This window comes from Bufo gargarizans, chromosome 3 (genome assembly GCF_014858855.1).
Source record: "Bufo gargarizans isolate SCDJY-AF-19 chromosome 3, ASM1485885v1, whole genome shotgun sequence".
Taxonomy (NCBI): Eukaryota; Metazoa; Chordata; class Amphibia; order Anura; family Bufonidae; genus Bufo; species Bufo gargarizans.
Window position 1 is genome coordinate 259,516,345 of NC_058082.1, and position 18,943 is coordinate 259,535,287.

Consider the following 18,943-nt stretch of genomic DNA (forward strand, 5'->3'; position numbering starts at 1 on the left):
ATGATCAGTGTGGGGGGAAAAAACTCCACAATAAACACAGGAGGGAAGGGAAACAGTAACTGGGCCTGGAAACTAGGGAAGAAATAGGTCACCTCCTAAACAACCCTAATCCGAGCCCAATATGAATAGACCTTGAAGAAAAATTTATGTGCTGTATACCTAGGCCCTTATATCCCTATAAGGCCCTGAACTAAGGTTAGGACCAGAGACAACCCATTCCTCCCCAGATGGACGAATGGAAGTCTCTGTCTCTGGCCCAGATACAAACAACAGGGAATATAACAAACACAAAACAATAAGAACAGACAAGACTTATCTGAAACTCGCAACTCCAGAAGCACCACAGAGTACAACTAACGAGCTAGTTAGAAGGCAGGAAAAAAATCTATAAATCGCACCTCCAAGAGTAAGAAGCTGCTACTTATGCAAAAGGTGGTTTACCAACAAGCAACACCTGAAGCAAGGGGTGTGGCATTCACCAAAACACAGACACAATACGATCCACAGTGAACTTGTCAATTTAACCCACGAGTTGCCAGTCTCTCTTATCTCCTGGTTCCTGCCACGGGAACGTCTGTGACACCTATCCTTGCAGAAAGTTGAGAGCTGAGGAACTGGAAGTGCGGTGAACTCAACCCGGGACTCAGTAAGACAGAGCTGAGCGCTAGGGAGCAGGTTGATCCCCCCCACACGTCCTGCTAGGATTAAAAAATAATAATCATGAATAACCCCTTTAGGTTTTTACCATCATATTAGAAGTGCCTGTATATTTGTAGTCACTTTCCACAGAAATAGCTTTAAGCCATAAAGGCAGTTGATTAGGGCACTTAAAGTGAGACAACAAATATATGTTTGCTTGTATTTTGGCAGGCTTTACAAGAAGCAATGGCTAAAAAGATGAGCTAAGATATAACATCTAAAAAAAAAAAGCCTGTATTTTGTTTAGACAGTTGGTTGCTAATATTTACTAAGACTACAGGAAATTATATATAATAACATCATAGCCTAAACACAAAAAAAAAAAACTATATTGAGTAAGAGTAGGAAACTGACCACAACTTCTTCCAAAATATGAACTGTTAGTACAGTATGAGGTAGTTAATGTGAACGAAATCCTTTTCCTGGAACGTGTGACAAGAAATTTTCAATATAAAACCAAATACTGTATGTCATTATTATAAACCTTTAGGGCTCTTTCACAAAAGCGGATCCCATGCTGGTAATCCGCTGCATGAAAGAGAGCCAAGCCCCGTTCCGGACAGCAGAGACACGGAGCATTAACATGATTGATAATGCTCTGTGCCTCTCTGTGACCTTTTTACTACAAAATCACAGCGACAATTTTCTCTCACTGTTATTTTGTAGTAAAAAGATCACAGACAGGCACGGAGCATTATCAATCATGTTAATGCTCCATGTCTCTGCTGTCCGGAACAGGGCTTGGCTCTCTTTCACGCAGAGGATTCCACGCACGGCATCCGCTCATGTGAAAGATCCCTTATAGTTAAAAAAAATAAATATAAAGTGTTTCCCAACCCTTCTACCAAGAACCCATAAAAAGTTGTTTATAATTCTCCAGAAAATCAAAGCACACTATAATTGGCTGTCAATATGCCGAGATCACATTACCATCAATATTGTTATCCCTGGCTCCGTCATCCTGGCTATCATTGCATTATACTCATTTTGGGCTAAAATAATTTTTTCAATTTGTCTTTATTCATTTTTTCAACAGTTTTGTTCTACAACCGTCACTTTCAGTGGATCTGCTTTAAAGTGAATCCATCAGGGAGCTGCTTTGATGGCTCGATGCTTAGCCCTAATCTCTGAACTCCTGACAGGTCATAAATACTCATTTAAGCCATATTCTTAACAGTTTAATAAGACTTTAGCTATAATGAGTGTTTATGACCCATCAGGAGTTCAGAGATAAGGACTATAGATGAGTCATCAGAGCAGCTCAATAGATTCAGTGAAAACAGAAAGCAACCGTCTGCAAATACAAAGAAAATGAAGGCTATAGAACAAAAACTGTTGAAAATCTTTAAAGGGCTTCTGTCACCCCACTAAACACATATATTTTTTTTGTCTATTTATAATCCCTATCCTGCCATATTGCCATACATTATGTTATTAATAATTTTCGTTCAGTAGATTTAGCCAAAAACTTACTTATTCGGCGCAGGCGCTCTGAGATAAGGAGGCTCGCCTCCTCAGCACTCCCTCAGTGCACCTGCGCCGATGATGTCACCGAAAGAGAAAAGTGCCTGCGCCGAATCAACACAGGCGCGCGATTTTTGAAATGCTGACAGGGCCGGCTGGAGAAGGAGATCGCGGCTGGCCCTGTCAATCAACACAAGGAGGGGGTGGTTTTCTGCGGCTGCTACAGCAAGTAGACGCCCTACTTGCTGGTCGAAAGGTAATTAGCATATCATAAAAGTAAGTTTTTGGCTAAATCTACTGAACGAAAATTAATAACATAATGTATGCAATATGGCAGAATAGGGATTATAAGTAGACAAAAAAAAATGCGTTTAGTGGGGTGACAGAAGCCCTTTAATAAAGATCAGTTGAAATATGATTTGTAGCCCAAAATGAGTAAAAATGCAATGATAAAAATTAACCCCAAAGGTGTTCATTGCCTTTAAAAGGGTTTGACACTTTATCCTAACTTGTACAGATGTGCTGGAAATAGAACTATGATCAATTTCCTAGAATACTGTTAAAAGCTCTTCAGCATGGTTGTGCCAGCACCGCCCCTGGTGTAGTACAGTCTGCTCCCTTTACACAGTACTCTGGAACCGACATGGCTGCTGATGAAGGGGTATATGACTACACCTGTCCATCAGTGGCCTCCATTGAATAACATTGTGCATGGTATGGGTAACTAGCACGCGCGCATTGCCATGCCATGATATATATATATATATTTGTAAGGGATCGCTCTCTCTCAGGGGTTGGCAATGACAGACTTCTCATCAAACAGGGGATTTTCGAAGTGTAGCTTAGAGCATGTGTCTTTGAACACTTCCACGTCTAGGAAATTTGTCTGTTTTAGGCGTTGGGAGCCAAGAGCTTGGAAAATCAATAAAACAGATATTTGATTAAAAATAAAATAAAAAAATTAATAAAAAATAAACAGGGGGGTTTTAAGCTCAAACAGTGCTTTATTTGTCACACAGCACATCACACTTCCAAGTTTGGCATCACTCGGCACCATGAAGTCGCAGCTTCACCTCACAATGTGTTACATCAACGCAAAGCAACAAAGCTTGCCCGGCTAGGCACTAACTATACAGAGGTCTCCCTAACTCACCTCTAGGTCAGTGTTCACACTGCGGTATTCGGCTTCGGTCCAACAGGCTCCTAACTGTGACCAGTGCAACCCACCATTCCTCCTAGTAAAAGCAGCGAAATAGCTTGTGGGGGGATATGGTCCAGCAGTCCTCCTGACTCTGACCGTACAACACCTCTTTTCTTCAGGTGTCGCTGGGTCGCAGGCTTCCTTCTCCATTTCCTCACACTCAGGCTTCCTCAGCCTTGTGGCCCCCAGCCCTCCTGGCTGGGACCACACAGAGCCTCTGCAGGCTTCTTTCTAATTTTCCTCAAACTCAGGCTTCCTCAGCCTTGTGGCCCCCCAACCCTCCTGGCTGGGACCACACAGGCCCTCTGCAGTTCTGTTCCCTGGGGCCTAAATTCTCCTCTCACACACTGAGGATTGATTTATCCCCAAGTGATTATCGCACCTGGCCTCACCTCAGGCAAGGTGAACACCCTCCTCTAATAGGTTTCCTGCACCATTCTAGGAGATATATATCTTCCATCTTCATATATGAGGCCTGTCACTGCCTCACTAATATATATATACACACACACACACACACACACATACAGACAGACAGACAAGGGAGGGATCAGCAAACCAGAACTTCTACCCACTGTGCCGGTGACCACCAGACAAACCATCTGGATACTCCAAAATGTATGAACAGATCACAGTGTTGCAGGCTCCTGATCTTGCTCCAAACAGTTTATTACAACAGGTACCTCTAGCAAGAAAAAAGATTGTAATGTTTTCATGGTGGGTGTACCTGCTGTAATCAACAGCAAAATTGAAAGCAGAATTTACACTAGGGTTGTCACGATACCAAAAATTTTATTCAATTTCGATACCATAAAAAAGTATGGCAATACTCGATACCATTCGGAAGAAAAAAAAAAACGCGTGCATTCCGCATTTTATAGAACGTCCAGCCCATAATAGAACATTATCCTATTCCTATCCTATTTTTTGGGGGGGACAAGGTGACAAAGAAAATGGCAGATCACGCGTTTATTTTTTTCTGTTACGGTGTTCACTGCATAGGAGATATTTTTTAAATATTTTAATAGTTTGGACTTTTTCAGACGTGGCGATAATGAATACCGTATTTTTCGCCCTATAAGACGCACCGGCCCATAGGACGCACCTAGGTTTTTGAGGAGGAAAATAAGAAAAAAAAAAGGTGCGCTTTTGAACTAATTTTGGTCTGTGGGTGACGCACTGTTATGGAGGATCTGTGGATGACACACTGTTATGGGGGATCTGTTGTTATGGGGGATCTGTGGGTGACGCACTGTTATGGGGGATCTGTGGGTGACGCACTGTTATGGGGGATCTGTGGGTGACGCACTGTTATGGGGGATCTGTGGGTGACGCACTGTTATGGGGGATCTGTGGGTGACGCACTGTTATGGGGGATCTGTGGATGACGCACTGTTATGGGGGATCTGTGGGTGACGCACTGTTATGGGGGATCTGTGGGTGACGCACTGTTATGGGGGATCTGTGGGTGACGCACTGTTATGGGGGATCTGTGAGTGACGCACTGTTATGGGGGATCTGTGAGTGACGCACTGTTATGGGGGATCTGTGGGTGACACTTATGGGGGATCCTCTCTGGATGGCACTGTTATGAGGATCTGTGTATGACAGTTATGGGGGGGATCTGTGGATGACACATATATAGCATCTTATGCTATGTGTCATCCACAGATCCCCTCCATAAGTGTGGTGGTCGCATTTGCTTTTATAATGGGGGTGGGGGTCGCATCTGCATTTATAATGACAGCGGGGCCCGTGCAGTGACTATTCTACTACACGGGCCCCGCTTACTGTATAATCATATCCCTAATAGTTAATTGTGTGCATGTAAAAGCATAATGAGCGATAATGATGAGCGCTATTACTTACAATTAGAAGCGCTCGCCGTTCGGAGCAGAGAGGAGGGAGGAGGCAGGCCGGGAGGACGGGCGCTGGCAGTGTGAGTCATCCGTCATGCGCCCACGCCGCCTGCTTCATTCATAAAGTGGGCGGAGCAGGCTCGTGACGTATGACTCACGTTGCCAGCGCCCGTCCTCCCGGCCTGCCTCCTCCCTCCTCTCTGCTCCGAACGGCGAGCGCTTCTAATTGTAAGTAATAGCGCTCATCATTATCGCTCATTATGCTTTTACATGCACACAATTAACTATTAGGGATATGATTATACAGTAAGCGGGGCCCGTGTAGTAGAATAGTCACTGCACGGGCCCCGCTGCCATTATAAATGCAGATGCCGCCCCCAGCCCCTCCTCCCTCACAGCTGATACACCCGCCGCACGGCATCGCGGCGGGTGTATCATTGAAAACTAGGCAAAATCGGCTACATTCGCCGTATAAGACGCACTGCTATTTTCCCCCCACTTTTGGGGGGGAAAAAGTGCGTCTTATACGGTGAAAGATACGGTATTTTTTTAAATGTTTATATATTTTATATGTAAAATTAGGAAAGGGGGTGATTTAAACTTAATATTTTGGTGTTTTTTTTACTTTTCTTTTTACTTTTTATTGAATATTAGCCCTCTTAGGGTCTGGAACCCTTGTCCTAGTCACCCTGTTAGAGCTCTATTAGGGTAAATAGGACTTCACACTGTCCCTGCTGCCCTGTGCTTTGTGCACACAGCAGCAGGGAGCTTACCATGGCAGCCAATGCTTCAGTAGCATCCTGGCTGCCATGGTAACCAATTTCACTGCTGGGGCTCCGATGGGAAGCTGCCACTGCACCACCAACAAATAGACTGAGGTTGAGGGGAGGGGACCCTGTGGCCACTGCCACCAATGACTATGATATTGGGAGGAGGGGGCACTGCCACCAATGACTATAATACTGGGGTGGGGGGGGGGGCACACTGCACCACCAATGACTATAATACTGGGGGGGGGGGGGGGAGTGCGCACTGCCCCACCAATGAATGTAATTAAACCATTAATACAAATGTATGCATACCCGGCCTCTATGAGAGGGCACTACGATCCACCGAACCGCAAATCCCGGTATTGAATTGATCCGGGTCAAAAAGTATCGATTGGCTATGGATAGTTCTACACTCCGGCAATACAGGCAAACACCAGTTATAGCTCACTGGGTAAGGTGAAGGTCCAGCACCAAACAAAAAAAACATAAACCAAAATAAACACCTACCCATCTGGGCTCTGGCTAATACAGTAAAGATCCTAGCTCACCTATTGAACACAGGTCACACAGAGAATTCGGCTTCTCTAGCCAGCAGGGCAGCCAGCTTCCCAGAATTTCTCCAGGCATCACTCTTCTGACAGCCTGGACTGTGCTTTATTTCCACTTAACGATCCCAGCTGGAATCCCTCAGGCTAGAGGAAAACCTGCCCCGGAATGGGGTGGACTGGGAAGGTCTCTCTACCAAGCCTACCTTCTCCCAGTCCAATAAAATCCAACCCATAAACTTAACAAAACTGCCTCAGCACCCTACACATTGTTGAGACCATTTTAACTTTTTGGATTTTATTTACCTCACCCAGTTGAGGAAGCTTGGTGGGATATACGGTACACCCCTTCCAGGACTTTACCATACACATTTCTGTTCACCTGACTACAATATATATATAATTATCTGAATATCTGACTATCCCCTTATTCAACTATCATCTTTCTATGTGTTTCCAGACATTATATATCTAATTTGTATACCATAAATGGCTGAATTGTAAATTATATCTGTATGAACATAAACAAGATGATTACTCATATGTAGAAAAATATGTACTGCCACGCTACAACTGCTTCTATGAACTAATTACAGAGATGTATTTTAATTCATAAAAAGTAAGGGAAATTAACTGAAGTATACAGTAACACTGTATAAAACCCAGCCTGTTATATTCACTGTCATAATGATACAACTCCATAGAAATACAGCTGGTTAAGAAAGATGCATCTAAGGAAACAATCCTCAATTATTCAAAGGAATATCAAACTTACTGTCTGCCGTTCACTCAGCTCCACTCGGTTCTTTGGACGTTACTTCTCTTTACATCCAGTAAGAAATGATCCAGGTTACAGAACTCACTACAGCAGACCAGATTTTGAAACACTCATTTCCACTTCCTGTTTAGGCTATTCTTGCAATTATTCGACTAAATGATTGTCTTAAAGCTTTGTGCTATAACTTTCTGGATTGGTGCCCTAAAGGGGTTATCCAAGTTCTATGATGCGCCCCATATGCAGGGCCCTTCACAGAGGTTGTACTTACTCCGCTCCCCGGCACCCGGCGTTGCTTCTCATACCAGCACGGCCGCCGCTGCATCTCCCCGTCGCGGATGAAAATATCCGGCGTCGGGGGGCAGCTAATAGCAGGCCGCAATGGGGACGAGCCTCCCTAGAATTTTAGGAGGCAGAAGATGTAGTGAGGCACCTGGGACGGAGGGAACAGGAGGGTCATTGAGACACTTGGGGCACGTGGAGCAGATGGGGCAGGAGGGAGCAGAGGGGGCAGTGAGGAACTTGGGGCAGGAAAAGCAAAAGGGGCAGTGAGGCACTTGGGGCAGTGAGGCACTTGGGGCAGAGGGAAAGCAGAAGAGATAGTGAGGCAGCTGGGGCAGGGGGAGAGAGCTGAAAAGGTAGTGAGGCACCTGAGGTTTGGGGAGCAGATGGGGCAGTGAGGCACTTGGGGCAGGGGGAGCAGATGGGGCAGTGAGGCACTTGGGGCAGGGGGGAGCAGATGGGGCAAGGGGGAGCAGATGGGGCAGTGAGGCACTTGGGGCAGGGGGGAGCAGATGGGGCAGTGAGGCACTTGGGGCAGAGGGAAAGCAGAAGAGATAGTGAGGCAGCTGGGACAGGGGGAGAGAGCTGAAAAGGTAGTGAGGCACCTAAAGTATGGGGAGCAGTAAGGCAGTGATGCACTTTGGGCAGAGGGAAAGCAGAAGAGAGTGAGGCAGCTGGGGCAGGGGGAGAGAGCTGAAAAGGTAGTGAGGCACCTGAGGCATGGGGAGCAGATGGGGCAGTGAGGCACTTGGGGCAGGGGGGAGCAGTGAGGCACTTGGGGCAGGGTGGAGCAGTGAGGCACTTGGGGCAGGGGGGAGCAGTGAGGCACTTGGGGCAGGGGGAGCAGTGAGGCACTTGGGGCAGGGGGAGCAGTGAGGCACTTGGGGGAGTGGGAGCAGAGGTGGCAGTGAGGCACTTGGGGCAGGGGGCTACAAAGGTGGCAGTAAGGCACTTGGGTAGAGGGGCAGTGGGAAATCTTCTCAATGTATAACGCCAACAGAGGGCTAAAGCAAAGTGTGAACACAGCCTTGGCAAGTAGTCAGAAAATCTGGATCATAGAAAAGGAATACGGGCTAGTGGTTAGATAGAACAATCAAAGACACTCAAGTAATAATAACCAGGCCAACTGGTTTAAACAGTGGCCCTGAAGCCTCCTCGTGAGACAGACAAGGCTGAGCTCAGTGAGGCTACAGAAAAATAGGCTGGAAAAAGTGTATTTTTGGTGTCAAATGTATGCAAACCATCCACCTGTTGGCATATTTCTGCAACAAATATTCTGCACATTTCAAGCACTCTATGGGTGGCATTTATCAAACTGGTGTAAAGTAGAACTGGCTTAACTGCCCATAACAACCAATCAGATTCCACCTTTCATTTTCAAAAGGAGCTGTCAAAAGATGGAATCTGATTGGTTGCTATGGGCAACTAAACGAGTTCTACTTTATACTAGTTTGCTAAATCCCCCCCTAGAGTTTTTTGTATAAAAAGTATACCTTGTGAAATGTGGACTCTTGTTCTTGGACCAAGGTCCTGGCAATACAGAGGCCTAGTGACTCTTGTCACTGGAGAGGAGGCCATGCATATGTTTCCTCTTTTAAAAAAAAAAAAAAGAATAGGAGATAAAGAATAAGCCAAAAGCATGTGCTTGCCTTTTCCCGTATCTTCTTTTTATTTTAATTGATAGTAGGCACCTCTCTACTAAAATCAGAAACCGAGAGACCACTCAGGATGATAGAAGCTACAACTAGATAACCCACTGCATTCAAAACATTCAGATAAATGTTATCTTTAATAAATAAATAACATTTGAAAAGAAGCATCAAATTCATAATTTGTACTGAAATTTCTGACTATCCTCAGGATAGATCATCAACTTCAGATCAGGGGGGTCCAACTCCACACACCCGCCTATCAACTGTTTCGGGCAGCTAAAGGTGCTGGAAACTATACAGTGGGCTGTGTTGTTTCTGGTGCCAGTTTATAGTAGCTCAGTTCACATTCCCTTAAATGGGGGCTGAGCTGCACTACCCCCCCATGGCCACTATTATGCTTTGAGCTCCATCCACCAACCTGAATCAGCTGATCGGCAGGGGTGTCGGGTGTCAGACCTCCACCAATCTGATACTGATGACCTATTCTGAGGCTAGGCCATCAATCAGGGGTGTACACAGATCTCATACGGCCCCATAGCAAAACTTTATATGGGGCCGCTGCATCTTTTCTCAATGTATGTACATCCTTCACCCCCAGGCAATGCCAAACACGTGCAACACCCCAGATTTCTGACAAATCTATGTTTTTGTTAGTTTTTTTTAGTCAAGTGAAATAAATTTTATTTTAACACAAACTGTAATAAAAAAAAAAACAAGTTGCCTTTGGTTATACCTACTTTATCCAACTCTTATGTCAGAAAAAGTGGAACAGGTGCTTTAGATATATGGCACTCATTCTGAAGACCATATTTCTCAATGTATTTACACCAGGACACTGTCAAACACACTGATAAATCTCCTGCTTCCCTTCTAATACAAAGCTAGCTGGCTGCCTGCAGCTACCACTAGGGGGAGCTCAATGAATAGGAATTAATACAACTACTGTATCTTGGAAGCTGTAATAATCTTATTGCAATGAGCTCCCCCTAGTGGCAGCTGTGTAAAAATGTAGGATTTTTACAAGGGGAAGAGAAGAGCAAGTTCTGTGCTGGCCCCCCTACCCCCGGGCCACAAAACAGTCTTGTAGTCTGCCTCTATATATTGATGGCCACTGCCATCAATATATATAAAAAAAATCCCTTAAATGTTTCTGTGTCCATAGAAATGAATTACATGGAAGGTTTACAGGCAGGCCCGGTTCTATAATAAGGCAGACCAAGCGGCTGCCTTAGGGCGCTGAGAAGGTGGGGGCGGAAAAATGAAACATTTTTTTTTAATTATTCCCTTGCATGCCGCCAGCCTCCTGCGGCTGTTCTCCTCTGTGTGGTGGTCCTCATATCCTCTCTCTGGGCTCCTGACAAGTTGTTTGAGGACCTTTCCCACTCTGCCAGTCAGTGGCCGCAGCTGTGTCACGTGTCAGGGCAGTGATTTCCCGCTGAGCCAATCACTGGTCTGACACGTGAGACAGCTGCGGCCACTGATTGGCTGAGTGGGAAAGGTCCTCAAAGTCTTGTCACAGAGAGAAAATACCAGGACCACACAGAGGTGAAGGGGAGCTGCTGCAGACGGGACCAGGGCCAGATAAGCATAATGTTAATTTTTACATAACATTAATAGAGAAGGGGGGGGGTGACATGTAGGGGGGAAATATGCCATGGAGGGGGGGGGGGGGGTGGTGATGTGACATGGGGGGGAGAAATATGCCATGGAGGGGAAGAAATGTGACATGGAAGGGGTTGAAATGTGACATGGGGGAAAATATGTGACATGGGAGGGGGAAGAAATGTGACACAAAGGGGGTGATGTGACATGGAGGGGGAGAAATATCACATTTCCCCCCTCCATGTCACACCACCCCTCCATGTCACATTTCAACCCCCTCCATGTCACATTTCTCAACCCTCTCCATGTCACATCACAGCCTCCTTTTTACATCACCCCCACCGAATTGTGTGTGTATGTGTGTGTGTGTGGGGGGGGGCGCCAAAATGTAGCTTCGCTTGTGTGTGCAAAAATCCTTGCACCGGCCCTGATTACAGGGAACTTGCATGGGGGAGTAGTACAAAAGAAATGTGGAGTAGTTGCCCATAACACCTAGTCAGTTCCAGTTCTGACCCATTACTCAGCACCTCTGACACAATAATGACATCATGGGGATACATTACATGATCCCCCACAATCAGACAGAACCTGATAACAATGACCGTAAGTCCATGCAAAATGCACCTTACTGTTAGGCAAAAGAAAAACTGTTTGCTAATCATTGGCTGATGTTTGTCGGGCTGATTGGATCTTTTATGCTGCCATGAAAATGATCTTTTGATGGCAGCATGTTGTCCTGTGTGAATAGGGAATATGCTGGCGACAATAACAATTGCTTGGCGTTCTGCGTGGTATCAAACAACCACCAATTGACTTGTATATCATTGAACAGCACTCGTTCAGGGCTGAAATCGGCACCATGTAAATGGACATGAAATAAAAATGCTGTCATTGGCTGCTGTGGCTGAACAACTATTTTTGCATTTCACAGTTGTTGTTTTTTATTAATATGTGTTTTCAGCCAAAAGTTGGAGGTGAGCTCACAGAAAGAAGTATTATTTTTTAACTCATCTTTTATGGATCAATTCCTACAGTAATTCTGGTTACAAATAGAAGCATAATTTCCAAAAGCAACGCGTGAACTAGACATAATGGTTATGGCGGCATTTGACCTGTGCCTTCCCCTGATTTATCATGTCTAGTCTATGGCCCATCCAGAAGAAGTGAAGCAACTGCCTACACTTGACACATCATGTCCTTTAGCACATAGAAACTGAAACTTTATATCAGTGCGTGTTTCCAGTTTTCCATTTTCTTGGTTCCTCTTTCCTTACACAAAAAGCTTATGATGCCTAAAAATTACATTTTGCAATAAGTGAGACACCAACTCATATACAATTGTCTGAGGAAAGGTCGTCTTGTTACCATTGCAACAAATCTTGTTCATGATTTCCTTTGTTGCTTTTTGTTTAAATGAAGTTGTTAGGGTAATTTCACACTTGTGTCAGAGGATTCCGGCAGGCAGTTCCGTCGCCGGAACTGCCTGCCAGATCTGGCAATCCGGACGCAAACGTATGCATTTCTGAGACGGATCCAGATGCAGATCCATCTGACAAATGCATTGCAATACCAGATTCGCCTTTCCGGTTGTGATCTGGAAAAACAGAACCAGAATTTATTTTTTTCTAATTTTTAAAGGTCTTCGCATGCGCAGATCGGGAAACCGGATCCAGTTTGCCGGAACTCCTAGTACCGGATCCGGCATTAATACATTTCAATGTAAATTAATGCCAGATCCGGCATTTCGGCAAGTGTTTAGGATTTTTGGCTGGAGAGAAAACTGAAGCATGCTGCGGTATTTTCTCCGGCCAAAAAACGTAAGAGGGACTGAACTGATGCATCCTGAACGGAATTACTGTCCATTCAGAATGCATTAGGATAAAACTGATCAGTTTGTTTCTGGTATTGAGCTCCTGTGACGGAACTCAATACCGGAAAAGAAAAACGCTAGTGTGACAGTACCCTTTCTAAGAAAGAAAAGATAGGGTAGAGAGATTTATATACTTATATATTATATATCAAGGGGTTATCTTGCTTAAAAGGGTATTCCAGTTATTTTTATTGATAGTGAAAACTCAAAATTCTCACAAAATTGCATTGAAAAGTAGCTGTCACGAGGGTGTCAAGAGCCACGCCTGACTCCGTTGTACCCGGGGTCAGGAGGTCGCAGCGGTTGGCTGCACGCTCTATGTCAGATAGGGAAGTTTCCTTATTGTAGCTTTCTGGGTTTGCTTTACAAACCCTTTTGGCTCACTCAGGGATCCGTAGCTCCTTCTCTCAGCTGTTCCTTGTCCAGCACTCCCAATCCTCCTTATATTCCCCTCTCACACTTCTCTGGTTGCCAGATATAGAGCTTCCTGCCTGGACATCTATTCTGACCCACTGGAGCTGTGTTGCTGCGTTCTCTGAGTGTTGCCTTAGAACGCTACCCTCCGGATCCCTGTTGGACCTTTGTGGACAATTGTTGCCGTCCACCTGGGTGTTTGTGTTTGTCTGTGTTTGTCTGTCCTCTCCCTGGTGTTTCCCTCTTAGTGCAGTGGTGAGGACTAGCGATCCCACCGGCCCGTTCATTATCTAGGGCTCATTTCAGGGAAAGCCAGGGTTTAGGCACGTGATCGCCGCACGGGTGAGGAACCCGTCTAGGGACGTCAGGGCAGTCAGGTGCCAGCTGCAAGGTGAGTTAGGGGTCACCACCTTTCCCTCTCCCTTGGGCAGGGCTTTCCCTGTTTTCCTCCCTGTGCGTGTTGCCGGTCATTACATTAGCATTCTAGAGAAGTAGTCCTTTAAAAGAAGACGCCTGTTATACATATTATATGATGCATACTTACCAACATTTTTGTTGTTAAAGTCAAGACATTTAAAGGGGTTTTCTGGCAATATTGATTTATAAGCAAGTGCCTGCAGCCTGCCTCCTGAAATAGAAGATTTATACTTAGCTGCTCCACACTGTTCCGGTCCTTCTCGCTGCCCCCGATTTCTCCATCTTTCAGTCCCCACACTGTTTACATCCAGCAGTGCAGGGACATAGTCACATGTACTGGTCAAACCAATGACTGGCTTCACCAGTGCTGTGGCCACAAGCAGCACTTCACTGCTGAAGCCATTCATTGGTTGGAAATAAAGATCTGATGGCCATTAGGGGTTAGTTTCTATTAGGGTGGATTACATAGGTCCGAGGTTCCAGAGGCTGGGGGTCGCTCTTCTCAGGGTGGGTGCTCCAAATGCAGCCATATAGGAACTCCCCATCTACAGACTAGGGTCTATTAGGGATAGTGTACCTAGGCACCAGTTACACGGCTGGATTTTGGAGCCCACAATACCGCTGAGATTTGTGAAGCTTCATTTGACCCCGCCCCCAAGCTGTACCATACGGCACCTGATCTAGCCCTTCTTATTTTTTTGAGCACCTTATTTATTTTATTTGCAATACTAAGTAAAAGTTACGTTTTATATTTCTTTAAGGAGTTCCCAGCCTATCAGTATTCTTGAGTTTCACTCTCTGGGTGGATCTGACACTATGACTGTGTATGACTATACATAAAATTACTAAGGTCCGTCATAGGGAAAATCTACTTAAAGAGAACCTCCAAAACAACATGTGAACAGTGCAAATTGGGAAATGATGTGCATTGGCAGAAAAAGAAATATAAAGTGGATATACGGCAATAAGTATCTTCCGCTGTTGCCCACATCAACCTTCAAGGACGTCTCTTTTTTTTCTGCAAAGACGTAGACACTTTTTAAAAATAATCACTTAAAGGAAACCTGTCACCATGATTTTGCGCATAGAGCTGGGGACATGGGCTGCTAGATGGCCACTAGCACATCTGCAGTACCCAGGTCCCATAGCTCTCTGTGCTTTTATTGTGTTAACCACTTCAACCCCGCTAGCTGAAACCCCCTTAATGACCAGGCCACTTTTTACACTTCTGCACCTACACTACTTTTACCGTTTATTGCTCGGTCATGAAACTTACCACCCAAAGGAATTTTACCTCCTTTTCTTCTCACTAATAGAGCTTTCATTTGGTGGTATTTCATTGCTGCTGACATTTTAACTTTTTTTGTTATTAATCAAAATGTAACAATTTTTTTGCAAAAAAATGACATTTTTCACTTTCAGCTGTAAAATTTTGAAAAAAAAAAAAACAACATCCATATACAGACGTGGACAAAATTGTTGGTACCCTTTGGTCAATGAAAGAAAAAGTCACAATGGTCACAGAAATAACTTTAATCTGACAAAAGTAATAATAAATTAAAATTCTATAAATGTTAACCAATGAAAGTCAGACATTGTTTTTCAACCATGCTTCAACAGAATTATGTAAAAAAATAAACTCATGAAACAGGCATGGACAAAAATGATGGTACCCCTAACTTAATATTTTGTTGCGCAACCTTTTGAGGCAATCACTGCAATCAAACGCTTCCTGTAACTGTCAATGAGACATCTGCACCTCTCAGCAGGTATTTTGGCCCACTCCTCATGAGCAAACTGCTCCAGTTGTGTCCGGTTTGAAGGGTGCCTTTTCCAGACTGCATGTTTCAGCTCCTTCCAAAGATGCTCAATAGGATTGAGGTCAGGGCTCATAGAAGGCCACTTTAGAATAGTCCAATTTTTTCCTCTTAGCCATTCTTGGGTGTTTTTAGCGGTGTGTTTTGGGTCATTGTCCTGTTGCAAGACCCATGACCTGCGACTGAGACCAAGCTTTCTGACACTGGCTAGTACATTTCTCTCTAGAATTCCTTGATAGTCTTGAGATTTCATTGTACCCTGCACAGATTCAAGACACCCTGTGCCAGACGCAGCAAAGCAGCCCCAGAACATAACAGAGCCTCCTCCATGTTTCACAGTAGGGACAGTGTTCTTTTCTTGATATGCTTCAATTTTTTCGTCTGTGAACATACAGCTGATGTGCCTTGGCAAAAACTTCGATTTTTGTCTCATCTGTCCACAGGACATTCTCCCAGAAGCTTTGTGGCTTGTCAACATGTAGTTTGGCATATTCCAGTCTTGCTTTTTTATGATTCGTTTTCAACAATGGTGTCCTCCTTGGTCGTCTCCCATGTAGTCCACTTTGGCTCAAACAACGACGGATGGTGCGATCTGACACTGATGTTCCTTGAGCATGAAGTTCACCTTGAATCTCTTTAGAAGTCTTTCTAGGCTCTTTTGTTACCATTCGGATTATCCGTCTCTTAGATTTGTCATCAATTTTCCTCCTGCGGCCACGTCCAGGGAGGTTGGCTACAGTCCCATGGATCTTAAACTTATGAATAATATGTGCAACTGTACTCACAGGAACATCTAGTTGCTTGGAGATGGTCTTATAGCCTTTACCTTTAACATGCTTGTCTATAATTTTCTTTCTGATCTCTTGAGACAGCTCTTTCCTTTGCTTCCTCTGGTCCATGTCGAGTGTGGTACACACCATATCACCAAACAACACAGTGATTACCTGGAGCCATATATATAGGCCCAATGGCTGATTACAAGGTTGTAGACACCTGTGATGCTAATTAGTGGACACACCTTGAATTAACATGTCCCTTTGGTCACATTATGTTCTGTGTTTTCTAGGGGTACCATCATTTTTGTCCATGCCTGTTTCATGAGTTTATTTTTTTACATAATTCTGTTGAAGCATGGTTGAAAAACAATGTCTGACTTTCATTGGTTAACATTTATAGAATTTTAATTTATTATTACTTTTGTCAGATTAAAGTTATTTCTGTGACCATTGTGACTTTTTCTTTCATTGACCAAAGGGTACCAACAATTTTGTCCACGTCTGTATAAATTTTTCGCTAAATTTATTGTTCTACATGTCTTTGTTAAATAAAAAATGGGCAAAAAAAATGGTTTGGGTAAAAGTTATAGCATTTACAAACTATGGTACAAAAATGTGAATTTCCGCTTTTTGAAGCAGCTCTGACTTTCTGAGCACTTGTCATGTTTCCTGAGGTTCTACAATGCCCAGACAGTAGAAAACCCCCACAAATGACCCCATTTCGGAAAGTAGACACCCTAAGGTATTCGCTGATGGGCATAGTGAGTTCAAAGAACTTTTTATTTTTTGTCACAAGTTAGCGAAAAATGAGGATTTTTTTTCTTTTTTATTTATTTTTCTTACAAAGTCTCATATTCCACTAACTTGTGACAAAAAATAAAAACTTCCATGAACTCACTATGCCCATCACAAAATACCTTGGGGTGTCTTCTTTCCAAAATGGGGTCACTTGTGGGGAAGTTATACTGCCCTGGCATTCTAGGGGCCCATATGCGTGCAAAGTAGTTTGCAATCAAAATCTGTAAAAAAAAAATGACCGGTGAAATCCGAAATGTGCACTTTGGAATGTGGGTCTCTTTGCCCACCTAGGCTGCAAAAAAGTCTCACACATTTGGTATCGCCGTACTCAGGAGAAGTTGGGGAATGTGTTTTGGGGTGTCATACCCATGCTGGGTGAGAGAAATATCTTGGCAAAAGACAACTTTTCCAATTTTTTTATACAAAGTTGGCATTTGACCAAGATATTTATCTCACCCAGCATGGGTATATGTAAAATGACACCCCAAAACACATTCCCCAACTTCTCCTGAGTACGGCGATATCACATGTGTGACACTTTTATGCAGTCAAGGTGGGCAAAGGGGCACACATTCCAAAGTGCACCTTTCGGATTTCGCAGGCCATTTTTTACACATTTTGATTGCAAACTACTTCTCACACATATGGGCCCCTAAATTGCCAGGACAGTATAACTACGCCACAAGTGACCCCATTTTGGAAAGAAGACACCCCAAGGTATTCCGTGAGGGGCATGGCGAGTTCCTAGAATTTTATATTTTTTGTCGCAAGTTAGTGGAATATAAGACTTTGTAAGAAAAAAATAAAAATCATCATTTTCCGCTAACTTGTGACAAAAAATAAAAAAATCTAGGAACTCGCCATGCCCCTCACGGAATACCTTGGGGTGTCTTCTTTCCAAAATGGGGTGCTCTTTGGAATGTGTGCCCCTTTGCCCACCTAGGCTGCAATAAAGTGTCACACATCTGGTATCGCCGTACTCAGGAGAAATTGGGGAAAGTGTTTTGGGTGAGAGAAATATCTTGGCAAAAGACAACTTTTCCCATTTTTTTATACAAAGTTGGCATTTGACATTGAAGATATTTATCTCACCCAGCATGGGTATATGTAAAATGACACCCCAACACACATTCCCCAACTTCTCCTGAGTACGGCGATACCACATGTGTGACACTTTTTTGCAGCCTAGATGCGCAAAGGTGCCCAAATTCCTTTTAGGAGGGCATTTTTAGACATTTGGATCCCAGACTTCTTCTCACGCTTTAGGGCCCCTAAAAAGCCAGAGCAGTATAAATACCCCACGTGACCCCACTTTGGAAAGAAGACACCCCAAGGTATTCAATGAGGGGCCTGGCGAGTTCATAGAATTTTTTTATTTTGGCATAAGTTAGCGGAAATTGAATTTTATTTAATTTTTTTCTCACAAAGTCTCACTTTCCGCTAACTTGGGACAAAAATTTCAATCTTTCATGGACTCAATATGCCCCTCAGCGAATACCTTGGGGTGTCTTCTTTCCAAAATGTGGTCAGTTGTGGGGTGTTTGTACTGCCCTGGCATTTGAGGGTCTCCGCAATCATTACATGTATGGCCAGCATTAGGAGTTTCTGCTATTCTCCTTATATTGAGCATACAGGTAATGAGATTTTTTTTTTCCGTTCAGCCTCTGGGCTGAAAGAAAAAAATGAACGGCACAGATTTCTTCATTCGCATCGATCAATGTGGATGAAAAAATCTCTGCCAAAAAAAAAAAAAAAAGGAGGGGAAAGGCGTCTGCCAGGACATAGGAGCTCCGCCCAACATCCATACCCACTTAGCTCGTATGCCCTGGCAAACCAGATTTCTCCATTCACATCAATCGATGTGGATGAATAAATCATTGCCGGGATTTTTTTTTTATATACAAAGTGTTTGCCAAAGCTTATGAACACCTTATGAACACAACTCATATGCCTCGGCAAACGTATCTTTTACTGCAGAGGAGAAATCTCGTCTTGCAGCGCC

At 44.0% G+C, this 18,943-nt stretch overlaps 1 protein-coding gene across 1 annotated transcript in view; it reads right to left on the reverse strand.

Annotated features, from left to right (window-relative positions):
* Positions 1–7,436, reverse strand: part of LOC122932231 — a 78,805-nt gene extending 71,369 nt beyond the window's left edge. The window contains exon 1 of the mRNA XM_044286525.1: positions 7,314–7,436. The gene's annotated coding sequence lies outside the window, so the exon portion shown is untranslated. The remainder of the gene's footprint in view (positions 1–7,313) is intronic.
* Between the last annotated feature and the right edge of the window lie 11,507 nt (positions 7,437–18,943).